Here is a 15,117-nt window from a genome sequence, read left to right as displayed (position 1 = left end):
TTATCATAGGGCATTTAGCAAGGGAGAAATAAAAAGATACAGTTAAGAAAAGGAGTCAATTAAAAAACCTTCAGTAGTCTCACTTCCCAGAGGTGCTAACATTTTGTGTGCTTTTTTCTGCTGTTTCTCTATGCGTGTATATTACCGATGTTTCTCTTTCTTTTGTTTTTTAAAGAAAAATGGACTATTATAATACATACTGTTTGTGACCTGCTTTTAAAAATGCATCATGAACCATGTTCCCTGTCATTAAATCTTCTTCTTCACCACTATTTAATGGCCTTATCATATTCTCTCATATGAATGAAACATAATTTATTTAAGTAATTTTCTATTCTTGGGTATTGAAGTGGTTTCCAACTTTTCAATATCATAAGCATCTTCTAAATGAACATCCTTGTGGCTGAAACTCTGTGCATGTCCCTTAATTATATCCTTGGGATAAATTTCTAGAAAAGGAATTGCTTGGATAAAGGGATGCAGATTTTAAAGAATTCTAATGCGTATTGTCAAATTGCTCCCTGGAAACCTTGTACCGATTTATAGTCTTGCTAGGAGAATATAAGGGGGCCATTCTAGCATTTCCACTAACATTGATGATTTTTTTTGTGTGTGTGAGTTTGATAAATTCAAGATACTCATGGATCCAAGTTTCTTGAGATGTAAGATGGCAGTGATAATAATGGTATCTATCGTGGATTTGTTGCGATAGTCAAAGCACCTAGTAGACAGAAAATGCTTGAGAAGAAAACGTATCTGAGACTTCCCTGGTGGCTCAGTGGTTAAAACTTCACCTGCCAATGCAGGGGGCTGCAGATGGCATCCCTGGTCAGGGAGCTAAGACAGCACAGGCTTCCTGCCCTCCCCCTCAAAAAAAAACAAAACATAAAATAGAAGCCATATTGTAACAAATTCAATAAAGACTTCAAAAAAAAAAAAAAAGAAAGAAAGAACACACAACTCACACAGTGGTTAGTGATTCTTGTCACTTGATTATCCCTGGAATGAGGAAGCCCTGTGAGTCAAGGTTGAGAAGATAACTTGGAAGCCAGCTTTGGAACTGACTCTGTTTATCTTCCCTTTAACTACAAAATTCGTATATGCTTGTAAGAAGCAAAACAACCCACAGCTGGGATGATATTAAAAAAAGTGAAAGTACTCCTTCCTTTCCCCACAATTCTCTCCCCAGAGATTAGATGTATAGCCCCTAGATCTTCTCTCAGACCTTTATAAACTCTGTGTGTGTGTGTGTGTGTGTGTGTGTGTAATTTGTTGTTGTTTTGCAAAATGGAATCCTACATAGGATTTCACTGTCATCTCATGATGGACAGCTCTACCTTACACTTTTAAACTTTTGTTTGGATTCCACGGCTGGGTAAGTCATGATTTGCTTATCTTTCTCCCTAACAATGCAATAACAGCTCATCCTCACATGCGTATCCTTGCATGACTGAGCAGGTATCTCTCTAGTCTGGGTTCCTGGCAGTGGGATGGGAGGTCAAAGTGGTTAGACATTGTCACACTGTCAAGTTGCTCTTTTAACTCTAAAAGTTCTGAAAGAAACCTGAAGTGAAGCTGGAATCTGTCTCCAGCACCAGCTTCTGGCTGTCCTCTGCCTTGAAGCAAACCACAAAGGAATGTTTCTCTTGTTAATTAACTGGGGTTCTTATTAAACACCTTCCCAGCTAGCCAACCGCTCTGACCCAGCCATTCCTGGGAGACATCCTGATAAGTTTCGTGTTTTAATTTATACATCTTCGATGACAGCTTTTGTGTCAGAGTATGCGCTCTATAACCAAATATTAAATGATCAGAGAGACACTGTTCTTCAACAGCAAACACATGTGAAGCCCAGACTGTCTGCCAGACTCCTGGGGAGGGAGGTGTGGGCACTAAGTCTTGGCCCCTAAGGATGCAGAGTGCAGTGGAGGGGCTGGGGGCTCAGGTCAAGGATGACGACAAGGTGTGGTCGTTGGATCATGGGGGCACAGGGGAGAGAACAAACTGCTCTCTCTTTGGGGAATATGGAAAGTGGACGTTCAGCTGGATCTCAAAGGCTCAGGAGGCCTTTGCCAGGTGAGAAAGAGAGAAGGGATTCCGGGCAAGGGGAGCAGTGGTGGATAAAGGCCCTCCTTTTGTAATTTGAATAGGAAGCTGCAAAGTGGAGTCTGATGTGGTTAGGAGATTAGTTGTAGGGTCAGGGAGGTAGGGTGTGGGGGTTGTCCATTGGAGAAGAGTCTGGAAAGGAAGACTGAGGCAAAACCACAAGGAGCCGCAAATTCAGGTCGAGGGGCTTACACTTTATCCTGGAAGAGATAGTGAGCCACTGAAGGTTTTAGGCAGGGCTGACACCATTAGACCTGTGTTTTATTTATTTGTTTTTATTTATTTATTTTAAGAAGTTCTTTATTTTAGTCTATGCAGCATGTGGGAACTTTATTCCCCAACCTGGGATCGAACCCCTGTTCCCTGCAGTAGAAGGGTGGAGTCTTAACCGCTGAACCACCAGGGAAGTCCCAGACTCGTGCTTTATTTTTTATAATTACCAGCTTGATTTTTGTATTTATTACACCCCTATTTTATTTTTTAAGTCATTTTATCACCAAAACCATTTCTTGTCACAGCTTGTAACGTGTAACATGTAACCTTATGATGTTTCAGTTCAATTCAGTTCAGTCGCTCAGTCGTGTCTGACTCTTTGCGACCCCATGAATTGCAGCACGCCAGGCCTCCCTGTCCATCACCAACTCCCGGAGTTCACTCAAACTCACGTCCATCGAGTCGGTGATGCCATCCAGCCATCTCATCCTCTGTCATCCCCTTCTCCTCCTGCCCCCAATCCCTCCCAGCATCAGAGTCTTTTCCAAGGAGTCAACTCTTTGCATGAGGTGGCCAAAGTACTGGAGTTTCAGCTTTAGCATCATTCCTTCCAAAGAAATCCCAGGGCTGATCTCCTTCAGAATGGACTGGTTGGATCTCCTTGCAGTCCAAGGGACTCTCAAGAGTCTTCTCCAACACCACAGTTCAAAAGCATCAATTCTTCGGCGCTCAGCCTTCTTCACAGTCCAACTCTCACATCCATACATGACCACTGGAAAAACCATGTGATGTTTAGTTTCATGCTTTCTGAAATGGTGTCCTTTAACTCGCTTCATTGCTCGTTATGCTCTGGGATTTGTCCTTGTTGTGTAGCTGTGGTTCCTTCCTTTTCTACAATGTGTGATACTCCTGGCATGAAGTACTATCTATCTACCAGGTTTATCATACTCCCAGTGCCCAGGTGAGCTTTTATGAATGAGGCTACTGTTTATAAAAGCTGCATCACTGCTGCTGTTTTGAGCAGGGTTTCTGAGGACGACTCAAGAAGGCTCTGTGCGCCACCCCCACCCCAACCACCACTTAAAATACCCTAGCCCAGACCTATGTTTTAGAAAGATCACTCTGGTGATATATGGAGAGTGACTCACCAGAGGGAGTCAAAAAACCTAGAGGGAGAAAAGACCAGTAAGGTTTTTTGTGTGTTTTTTTTAAATATTCATTTTTTTAAATTATTATTTATTTATTTATTTATTATGCAGGAGACCCAGGTTCAATCCCTGGGTCAGGAAGATCCCCTGGAGAAGGGAATGGCAACCCACTCCAGTATTCTTTCCTGAGAATTTCATGGACAGAGGAACCTGATGGGCTACAGTCCATGAGGTCACAAAGAGTCGGACACGACTGAGCAAGTAGCACTGCTTAAATATTCATTTATTTATTTGGCTGTGCCAGGTCTTAGTTGCAGCATGTGGGATCTAGTTCCCTGACCAGGGATCACACCTGGGACCCCTGCATTGGAAACTTGGAGTCCTAGCTGCTGGACCACCAGGGAAGTCCTAAGACCAGTAAGTTTGTAACTAAAGCTATTCATATTACTAAAATTCTTTTAAAATGTGAATTAAACAACAAAGATGATTTTTAAAAACCTGTGCCTAGTTCTCTGGTAAGTGGTGGAGGAAGACCCACTACCTCCAGCCTCTGTCACCACTAGTTGGATTGCAAAAATAAGACATACCATCAGTTCATTTCTTAGGTTCATTTGTAATCAAATGAGCAAAACTGAAAATAATAATGAGATGCCTTATTTCACCTAATATTGGCAAGAGTGTCAAGAAACAGGTACTCCTTAAATATGGTAATGGCAGTATATGTTGAAACAGAGTTTAAGTTATGAGAAGCCTTTAAAAAAATAATATGTACCTTTTTATCTAAAAATTTTGCCTCCAGGAATTTATGCTGAAGATAATAAAAAAGAAAAAAACTTGAGAATAAAGGTATTTATTAATCTGTTATTTATTACCAGAGAAAATTGGGAGGACTTAAATGTCTAAATTAGGATAATTGTTAAGTAAATTATGGTTATAAATACATTTTTGCACATGTTAAAATCATGTTTTTAAATCAATACCTAATAACATGGGAAAATTACTGTTCTATAATGCATTTAAAAGCAGTATGTAAAGCTATATAGAGCATGATCCTATTTGGGTTTTCTAAATATGTGATCTGTTTCTAACTCTACCTGGAAAAAAATCTACAATATGATTAATTGTGGGTTTCTGACTAAATTTTATTTTCTTCTTTATTGTTATTATATTCTAAATTTTCTGTAGTCAGAATGTAGTACTTTAATAATTAGAAGAAGCCATGAAATTATTCTTTACAATTAAAAAAAAAGGGAAAGGAAACCCATGCAAGTAGATATAAATGACTAATAAAAAATAGCTAGCTCAATCTTGCTAGCTATTAAAAATGCAAATTAAAGCAGCTGTGTGATGCTGGTTTAACTGACCAACTTTAGAAGAAAAACCTGCTAGTTCACAATATGTTTTGGCAACAGTTTGGTAAGAGAAACACTCATATACGGATAATTTGAGTGTAATTTGCTTCAGGCTTTCTGAAGAGCAGTTTGGCAATATATATCAAAATTATTAACAGTATATAATTTCTCCATAGAGTTGATTTTGAAGATATGTATTTGTAGTCCTTGGATAGCTTAAGGAAATAATTGTGGAAGTGTGTATAGTATATAAGCAAGAAAGCCTATCACAGCACTTTTAAAATATATAATAATAAAGAGTTGTTTGTTTTAGTATTATATTTATAGATATGGAAACATGTATAACATATTGTTAAATTTTGGGCTCTCCAGGTGGCATTAGTGGTAAAGAACCTACTTGCCAATGTGGGAGACACAGGTTTGATGCCTGGGTCAGGAAAGATCCCCTGGAGGAGGGCATGGCAACCCATTCTAGTATTCTTGCCTGGAGAATCCCACAGACAGATAAGACTGGCAGGGTATGGTCTATAGGGTCGTGAAGAGTCAGATGTGACTGAGGCAATAAAATATAGATAAAAACCTGCCCTTGGTGTGGTCCCTTAAAAATTATATGTACATATATGTAATAATTAGGTATGGAAAAGCGTCTGGAAGAATATACCCCAAAATGTTAATATTGGTCATATCCAGGCAGGTGGGATTATGGTAATTTTTAAATACCTTCAAGACTTCCCTGGCATTCCAGTGGTTAGGACTCCATGCTCTCATGACTGAGGATCGTTCAGTCCCTGGTAGAGGGATTAAGATCCTGCAGGCCATGAGTAAGACCAAAAAAAAAAAAAACCCCAAATGACAACAAGTGAAAGTGAAAGTGTCTGACTCTTTGGGACCCCATGGACTAGAATTCTCCAGGCCAGAATACTGGAGTGGGTAGCCTTTTCCTTCTCCAGGGGATCTTCCCAACCCAGGGATTGAATCCAGGTCTCCCACATTACAGGCAGATTCTTTACCCCTGAGCCACAAGGGAAGCCCAAGAATACTGGAGTGGGTAGCCTATCCCTTCTCCAGGGCATCTTCCCGACTCAGGAATCAAACTGGGGTCTCCTGCATTGCAGGTAGATTCTTTACCAATTGAGCTATCAACAAACAAAAACTTCAAAATAATTTAAAAACTTTTACAGATTTTGAAATACAAATTAAAAATTTAAAAATGTCCCAGCTAACAGGCAGGCTGAATGCTCAGAGCTAAGTGCTACCATGGGTTCTGCAGGGTCAGCCTCCAGAAATAGGCTACAGGAACCTCCCTGGATGAGTGAGAGCCCTGCTCTCTTAGTCCATGGAGGAAATGCTTCCAATTTGCCTCCTTCCCAGGGTGGTCCCAACCTGTAGTATGATGAGGACCCTGGTAGAGATCTCAACCTCAGGGCGGGGCCAGTGCTGGCTCCTGTCACCTAACCCCTGGGAACTGTTCCTCCCACTTTTCCCTGCTCCCCACCACTGAGTGCGTGTGCTGTGTACATGCTAAGTCACTTCAGTTGTGTCCGACTCTGCAACCCTGTGGACTGTAGCCCGCCAGGCTCCTCTGTCCATGGGTTTCTCCAGGCAAGGATACTGGAGTGGGTTGCCGTGCCCTCCTCCAGGGGATCTCCAAGCTTCTTTGAGTTTCTCAGATGAAACCTGCTTTTCCTTTCCAGAAGATCTTAGCTGGAAGGGTCTCTGCTCCCTACAATATTCTTCCCTCTCCCTTCCTACTCTTCCATCACCTGGAGGAGTCAACTCTGCTTCATGTTTCATCTGAAAAGTCATCTCCTACTTTTGTATATGATAGTTATATTTACTGTCTTGAGTGTGGTGATGGTTTATAAGTATCAATATATGTCAAAATGTAACAAATGTGTATTTTCAATATATGTGCAGTTATTACATATTAATTATACTTCAGCTAGCTGAAAAAAGTCATTTCCCAAGTAAGGTAGGTCTGAACTCCTTCTGTCCCCACCTCCAATACCCCAACTATATTAACCTTCTTTAGTCTGTACCATGAGTAGGAGTAAATGACTCACATTTTGCATGGTGATGAATGAATGATTGAGGGTAAAGGAGAGCCAACCTGTGTTCAGAGGATGGTGGAGACTCCAGGAGGGAGGAAGGGGCACAGTAGGAAATCTGGAGATGGCAAGTCCAGAGGTCTTACCTTACCAGAGGTAAGTCGGAGGTCAAGCCAGATCTGGGTGTCCCATCATTGAGGGTATGCCAGATAGTCTGCCTCAGCTTCCTCAGTCTGAAAATCGAGGAGAATTATAATATCAATAATGATAATATTAATGTTAAGCATTATTTTTGTTGATGTTTAAATGATTTAAGCACACAGCTTAGAACAGTGCCTGACCTATTGGAGATGCTAAGTGTTCTTATTGAGCCTTGTTTGGCTGTGAATAGCCCTGGTGATCGATAAGTCTGGGAGCCCCTGGTATAAACCTTTGGTCAATTTGGATTCAAGTTGAAGGCGGGTGACTTCAGGGGTCATCTCCTCTCCCTCAGAGACCCATCTCATCCTCTGTCCTCTTCCAGTCCACTGTTTGACAACCCCCATCCCTTCAACCTTCTCTGCAGTGCTTGGAACCCCTGCCAGTTTTTCTACGTGATCTTGCAAAGCTGTCTTTCTACAGCCTCCTCTCTCTTCACGACAGGGAGGCACATATGTTGCAGCTTATGCTTCTATTTAGAGTTGGGAATTTGAGAGGGTGCACACACGTAGACAAGAATTTGTGTGCATTCTAGTGTCGAATTGTGGGGTTGTGAACACACGGGTGTCTATGCACGTACATGTGCTTGCATGGACCCACATGGTTGTCCATTTACCCATTTTCATGGGCACATGAGCTCCCGAATGACTGGGTGAGCGCATGGATGGGTATGTGTTTGGAGTATATACACACACGCACTTGTGAGCAGACAAGGGTGCCCACGACCATGTGCTTGTTTGGTGTGGTGCAGTAGGATATATTCCACGTGCATCTGGGTTTGTGTGCATGTTTGCACATGTGTGCTTTTGTGTATCTGTGTGCATATGGTGTGAGCTTGCTTCTCCTTGCGCCCCAGGAGGCACCAAGGCAAGTGCAAACTACAAGGAACAAAGGAATAATCTGCATAATTTAGCCTTTGATCTCTGCCACCCCCAAGCCTCCTTTGCTCTCAGTCCAGCTGCCAAGCTGTTTCCTCAGCCCTGCAGATTCTTTGAGCTTTGTCTTCTGGAAGCCTCCACCTCTCCTCATCACCCCATGAGCGAAACAGGGATAGAAAAAGGTAGTGAGCATGTATTGATGCCTGTGGTGCACCAGGCACCTGATGCTTGACATGCATTCACAAATCTTTGCAGCAGCCCAGCAAAGTATAACCGTTTTTCCCATTTGACGTTTGAGGAAGCTAAGAACCAGGGGAATGAAGCCGTATCTCTAAGGGATGGAGCTAGAATTCGAACTCAAAGCCCATACTCTTTCCCTCCACAAGATCGTCTCCCTGGTGCATGCCCGGGTCCTGAGAAGTTAAAGTCCAGCCAGAGCTCCTGGAGGAGGGGATATCCTGGGAGACACGGTCCGATGTGGAGGGAATGGGAGGGTAGGCTGGGCATCAGTAGGGGCCCCAAAGGTTGGCACTTACAGAGTGGAGAAATTCAAGATGTCTGAGTGGTCCCTGGGTGGAGTTGGGGAGAGCCGAGGATGGAGCAATAGTGGAAAGATGAAAAAGCATCACCTTTTCCACTCCTGGTTTCCCTGGTGGCTCAGACAGTAAAGAATCTGCCTGCAATGCTGGAGACCCGGATTTGATCCCTGGGTTGGGAAGATCCCCTAGAGAAGGGAATGGCTACCCACTCCAGTATTCTTGCCACGGACAGGGGAGCCTAGCGGGCTATATAGTCCACAGGGTCACAAAGAGTTGGACATGACTGTGAAGGCTACATCAAATGTCTCCATTTCTCAACTGGAAAATGTGTGTAGGAGACGGGTTTTAGGTCTTTACAAGCTCTTGTTAAAACTAGTATTTGTTGACTCTACTGTGCTAACTCATGTGACCTCATAATCATTTTATAAGACCTCATAATCATTTTATAAGACAGTTATCCCTATTGTTCCCATTTTACCGATAAGAACACTGAGTCTCAGAGGGGTTATGTTGCTTGCCCAAGTGGCAGAGCAGGAAACAAACTGGGAGCTGTCTGACCCCCACAAGGCGTCCCTGTTTTAACGTTTAAGACAAATAGTATATAAAATACAAATGACATAGCAGGCACTCAAATAATATATAAAATACCAATGACATAGCAGGCACTCAACACATAGAAGCGAGTAGTAATCACGGTGATGATGATGAAGATGTGTTTTGCTGAGGGTTGAAGCAGCATTAAATTCCTGAAAAATCCCACACTGCTAGTGATCTTTTTTAGAACAAAGGCTTCTTTCCTTTCTGTGCTTGTGACAGCCAGACCAGACTCAAAGCCCAGCCACCACTTTTAAGCCTTGTGGTTCTGAGTGCCCTAACCAATATGAGCACCATTTTCTTACCTATAACGTGAGGATAATAATAGCCCTGCCCAGTTCTTCAAAAGGCTAAATGTAGAGTTACCATATGACCCCAGTAATTCCACTCCCAGGTGTTTACCCAAGACAAATGAAAACAGAGATCCACAAAAAAATTGTACATGAATCTTCTCAGCAGTGTTATTCATCATTTTTACTTGTTATCTGACTGCATCTGGTCTTGGCGGTGGCACGCGGGATCGTTGCTGTGTCACGTGACCTCTGTCGTTTCGGTGTATGGATTCTCTAGTTGTGGGATGTGGGCTCGGTAGTTGCAGCAGACACTCTCTGAAGCACAGGGGCTCAGTACTTGTGGCACACGGATTTAGTTTCTCTGTGGCATGTGGGATCCTAGTACCCCAACCAGGGCTTGAACTTGCAGTCCTTGCATTGCAAGGCAGATTCCTAACCACTGGACCACCACGGAAGTCCCGAAGCAGTGTTATTCTTAAGGATGGAAAAGTGGAAACAGTTCAGATCTCTATCAGCTGATAACTGGATTAAAAAAAATGCAATATGTCCATACAGTGGATGGATTGTACATACATACAATGGATTCATCAATAAAAGGGAGTGAGGTATTAATACATGCTGCAGTGAGGATGATCCTTGAAGACACTGTACTCGGTGAAGGAAGCCAGTCGGCCAGTCGAAGAGATCACGCAGTGTGATGCCACTGATATGAAATGTCCAGAATAGGCAGATCCATAGAGACAGAGAGTGGACTAGTGGTTGCCAGAAAGAAGAATGGAGAATGACTGCTAATGGGTATGGGATTTCCTTTTGGGGTGAAGAAAATGTCCTGGAATGAGATCGTGGTGATGGGTATACCACTTTAGGAATATACTAAAAACCACTGAATTGTACACTTTAAAAGAAGGAATTTTGTGGCATGTAAATTATATCTCAATTAAAAAACACAACTCGATCTCACGGCGAGGGAGGGTGGAGGGTTGTGATGTTTAAAGGAGATAACAGAGCGCGCCTTGTAGCCTGCCTTTTTAAAATGCTAGCTACTGTGATTACTGTTCTTATTCCTAAATGATAGGTATTATTTAGTTCCTTAACCTGCTTTTAGTTCCTTAACCTCCTCAGGGCTTGACTGCTCACCGACAAGCAGGAGTGATATTCCTTTAATTAGTTAGGGTTTCTTAGTCACAGATACCTACTCTGGCTCATGAGTATAAAGGGAATTTATTGGAAGGCTGTAATGTGGATGACTTTGAGGCAAGGACAAAGAGCCAGGCTTAGAAAGAAAAGGCCCAAGGACAGAATCTAAAGAAGAGTACAACAGAGGAGCGATGGAGTTACTGGGGAAGCCTGGAGCTCCGGAGTCAGGCTGTCTGGGTTTGAATCTAGCTCTGCCCAGAAGGGCTGTGTGGCCTTGCTCTGTTGGCTCAGTTTGTTCAGCTGCTAGACAGGGAAGAGAGGAGGGTTATCAGGCCTCCTTTGTAAGATCCTTGTGAGGGTTCAGTGAATTAATGTCCATCAACACTTATCTTAGTACCTTGTACTGTAAACACTCAATAAATATTACTGTTATTGACAGGGCCTTATTACTGGGATGATTCAACTTGACACAGTTTTTCTGACCATGCCTCACTCTGTTCAAGGTTCAGATCCCTAGAAAAGGTGATGGGTCTAACTCAGGTCACTCACCTATTCCTTGACCAGGCAGGGATGGGAAATCTTAATTGACAGCCCTGCCAAAACTGCAGGCTATGGGACAAAAAAAAGGAAAGTGAAGTCGCTCAGTCATGGCTGACTCTTTGTGACCCCATGGACTATAGCATACCAGGCTCCTCCGTCCAGGGGATTTTCCAGGCAAGGGTACTGGAGTGGGTTGCCATTTCCTTCTCCAGAGGATCTTCCTGACCCAGGGATCGAACCCAGCTCTCCCACACTGCAGGCGGATGCTTTACCATCTGAGCCACCAGGGAAGCCTTAAGGGACATAGGCGATACCCAAAGGAAAAGCCTGAAGAAAGAGGAGCAGGGCTTAGCAGCAAAACCAACCCAAGCCCCCGGCAAATACTCTCAGATGTTAGGAAGATCAGAGATAATATGAGCAAAGTTCTGGCACATTGTGGGCTCTTAGTTACTGGGATTCTTCTCAGTTGATGACTGTTCTCTACCTGGAAGTTCTGGATTTTTCATTACCATTGAAATATAATTTGAGGACAGATGGTAAAGGCATTTGCACTTTATTCTATGAAACAAGCAGGGAGGACCATCTCCTGAAAACCCCACAGCACACTCAGAATCCCCTGGACTGTGGTCCATAAGCCTCCCAGCTGTGTTACCCCCAGGCAATTACTAAGCATCTTCAGCCCTGTTTCCCTGTGCATAAAAGGTGTGCACATCTTGGGTCACTGTGGGGTTTAAATGAGATAGTATTTGCAAAATACTTAGAACAGTATCTGGCCCAAAGGAAATGATCAAAAAACCATAGCAATGATTTATTTATGAAACATAGTTAAAAACTCTGCCTCACCAGATTGGTGGGAGAATCAGTTGGGATCAAAGAAGCTGTAGCACTTGCACTGTGCCACGTCGCAGAAAGGGACTTCCTTGATTGTGATCACCACAGGCAATGAGACACACCCTTAATCTAATTACAGGCTTTTTGGGTGAAGCAAAATAACGTTAAGTGTACATATTAGTGATGAGATGGAGCCTGATTTCAGAAATATTAAACTATGAAAAGGGTGTGTCTTAGAGTGGAAGAAATAAAGTATTGATAATTCAATGTTTCAAATAATTAAAGAATGTTCTCATAGAGTCTGTTACCAGTTTCCCAAAACTTACAACACAATATTGCTTACTTAATGCTAAAAGAGCGCTGAGCATAATTTAATCTTTCCTTGAAGCTTCTGAATTTCCTTGAAGGCAAGATCAGCAATTTTAAAATACACTTTTAGATCCTCTAACTCAATGATTCTCAATCCTGACTACACATTAGTATCCCCCGGGGAGCTTTTAAAAAATACCGTTGCCCAGGTTCCATTTCAAACCAATTAAATCTCTGAGTCTCTGAGGGAGGAGCCTGAGCACTGGAATTTTTCGAAGCTCCCCAAGTAATTCTGATGCACAGAGTCTGAGAACTGCTCTTCCCAGCAGAGGTTGCCACTGTGTTTGGAGGTGAGGTTGAAGAGGTCTGTAGAAGCTGGATCTCGGAGGGTTTCATACAACACAACACAGGCTCAGTGTTACTCTGTAAGATGGCGAGTTACTGAAGACTTTACAAAATTGTTCATCTGGTGTGAATTCAAGTTAGAATGGCCACTCTGGGGACCTGTGGGGATGACCTGGAGTTAAGACAGGAGGAGGAGGATCTAGAGGAGAGGCCACTGAAACTATGCAGATTCTATGATTACCTGTTACTGCGTAACAAAACAGCTCCCAAATCTCCTGGCTTTAAGCAATGATTTGTTATTTCTTCTGATTCTGTGGATTGGCCACGCAGTTCTGCAGACCTCACTGGTACCCTCTCACACAGCGGCCTTCAGTTGGTGGACTGGTTGGGAGCCAGGCTGGCTGGAGCAGTCGCACTTCTCTCCAGATGGTCTTTCATCCTTGACTTCTTCTCAGCATGGTGCTCTGGGGGCAGTGTTCTAAGAGAGTGGAGACAGAAACTGCAAGATGTCTTAAGGCCTAGCCTTGGCAGTTGTACACTAACCCTTCTGCTTGATTCCACCAGCCAAAGCAACGTACAAGGCCAGCCTGGATTCAAGGGGTGGGGAGAGAGGCTCCACCTTTTGGTAGGAGGCAAGGCAAAGTCACGTTGCAAAGGGGTGTGCATGTGATAGGAGGAATTTGTAGACTTATTTCACAGTCTACCACACAGATGGAAAATGCTGAAGCCTGGCCTAGGGCAGGGCAGTAAAAAGAAGTGAATGCATTCATTCAGTCAGTCAGGTGGCTAGCCATTCATTCAATAAGAATTGATTGAACACTTCCTGTATGTCCGGCTCTGTGTGTGTTAGTTGCTCAGTTGTGTCTGACTCTTTGCGACCCCATGGACTCTAGCCCACCAGGCTCCTCTTCTGTGGGATTCTCCAGGCAAGAATACTGGAGTGGGTTGCCATACCCTCCTCCAGGGGATCTTCCCGACCCAGGGATTGAACCCCTGTCTCTTGCATTGCAGGTGGATGGATTCTTTACCATCTGAGCCACCAGGGGCATTGAAGGGGATAAAGCTGTAGCTGATGATGAGCAAGTACTACTCTCATGGAACTTGCTAGCTCGGGGCAGGGGAGATAGGCATTAAAAGGCAAATCAATATACTATGGTTCAATGTGGAATTGAAAAGTGCTATGAAGAAACATAAAGTAGGATAAGGAATGAGAGAGAACTATTTTCGATGGGGTGGTCCAGAAAGCCCCTTTGAATAAGTAACATCTGAGCAGAAATCTGAAGGGAGTGAGAGAGTAAACCATGCAGATGTTTGGAGGTTGGGAGGAGACCAGCAAGTGCAAAGGCTCTGAGACAGGAGCGTTCTTCATCTGTTTGAGAAAAGGAGTCCCATGTGGCTGGGACACAGTGAGCAAGGGAGGGATTGAGAGACGAGGTGGGAGAGGCCAGTAGGGGTCAGGACTGTGAGACTTTGTAGGACATGATGAATTTTTAAAGGGAGAGCCTTTGGCATCTTATATAAGAGCATAATCTTTTGTTCCCAAAGGCTGATACTAGTTGCTGCGTTGAAAAGATTGAAATCTGGGAGACCAGTTAAGAGGCTATTGCTTGGACAACATTTGTAGTGGAGAAAGTGGGGAATAAACATCAGATTCCAGGTACATTTTGAAAGCAGAGTCGATAGACTTTCCTGAACTGTTGGATATGAGGTGAGGGAGGAGAAAATAAAGTCGTAAGCTTTCGGCTTTAGCAGCTCAGTCAATCGTCGTGCCATTTAGTTTGCTGAGATGCGGGGTCCCTGGTGGAGAAATAGATGAGTTGGGGGGAAAGCACAAGTTTGGTTTTATGTATTTATTTATTATTCAGTATAATGGCTTTACAATGTTGTGTCAGTTTGTGCCCTACAACAACAGGAATCAGTAGAAATATACATGTATCCCCTCCCTCTTGAGCCTCCCTCCCACCCCTCTAGGTCATCACAGAGCATCGAGCTGAGCTCCCTGTGCTACAGCTGCTTCCCACCAGCTAGCTGTTTTACACATAGCAGTGTGTATATTTCAATGCTGCTCTCCCAGTTCATCGCCCCCTGCTCCCCCCTCATGTCCACATATCTGTTCTCTATGTAACATGTTTGATTTTAGATATGTGAAGCTTGAGATGCTTTTTAGATGTCCAAGAAACAGGCAGTTAGCCACTGAGTCTGGAGTCCAGGCTGGGGTTGCAGATGGCAATCTGAGCAGTCTCCAGGGCTATGTCAGATCTTGAGATTGGAATGGATCACTTATGGAGTAGGTGTGATAGTGAGGAGGTCTGAAGATCCAGCCCTGGGGCACTCCAATCCCAACAGAAGAAGGATTAAGGGAAAGGATGCAGCCCAACAGGGACTGAGAAGGAGTGGCCAGTGAGGTGGAAAAATAAGGAGGGCTCGTGGAGTCCTGGAAGAAAGATTTCCCAGAAAGTCCTGGAAGCCCTTGAAGAAAGATTTTCCAGAAAAGAGCAGAACAGTGGTCTTGGATGCTGCTGAGGCTTGGCAGAGTCACAGTGCCAAGGCAGTGGGGAAGAGGCAGGGAGTGGGGTGCATTAGACA

General features: G+C 43.6%; 1 protein-coding gene across 4 annotated transcripts in view; it reads left to right on the top strand.

The window, feature by feature from the left end:
- The window catches only part of STRBP (spermatid perinuclear RNA binding protein), a 199,183-nt gene that overhangs the window by 1,880 nt on the left and 182,186 nt on the right, over nucleotides 1–15,117 (top strand). For 2 of the 4 annotated variants that reach the window (XM_061433463.1, XM_061433462.1), the window contains exon 1: nucleotides 3,772–3,884. The exons of the other annotated variants lie outside the window; for them this stretch is intronic. The gene's annotated coding sequence lies outside the window, so the exon portion shown is untranslated. Of the gene's footprint in view, nucleotides 1–3,771; nucleotides 3,885–15,117 lie in introns of those variants that run through there. 4 annotated transcript variants of the gene reach the window in all.

This window comes from Bos javanicus, chromosome 11 (assembly GCF_032452875.1).
Source record: "Bos javanicus breed banteng chromosome 11, ARS-OSU_banteng_1.0, whole genome shotgun sequence".
Taxonomy (NCBI): domain Eukaryota; kingdom Metazoa; phylum Chordata; class Mammalia; order Artiodactyla; family Bovidae; genus Bos; species Bos javanicus.
Note: the sequence above shows the minus strand (reverse complement) of the source record. Positions and strands in the feature narration are given on the sequence as shown.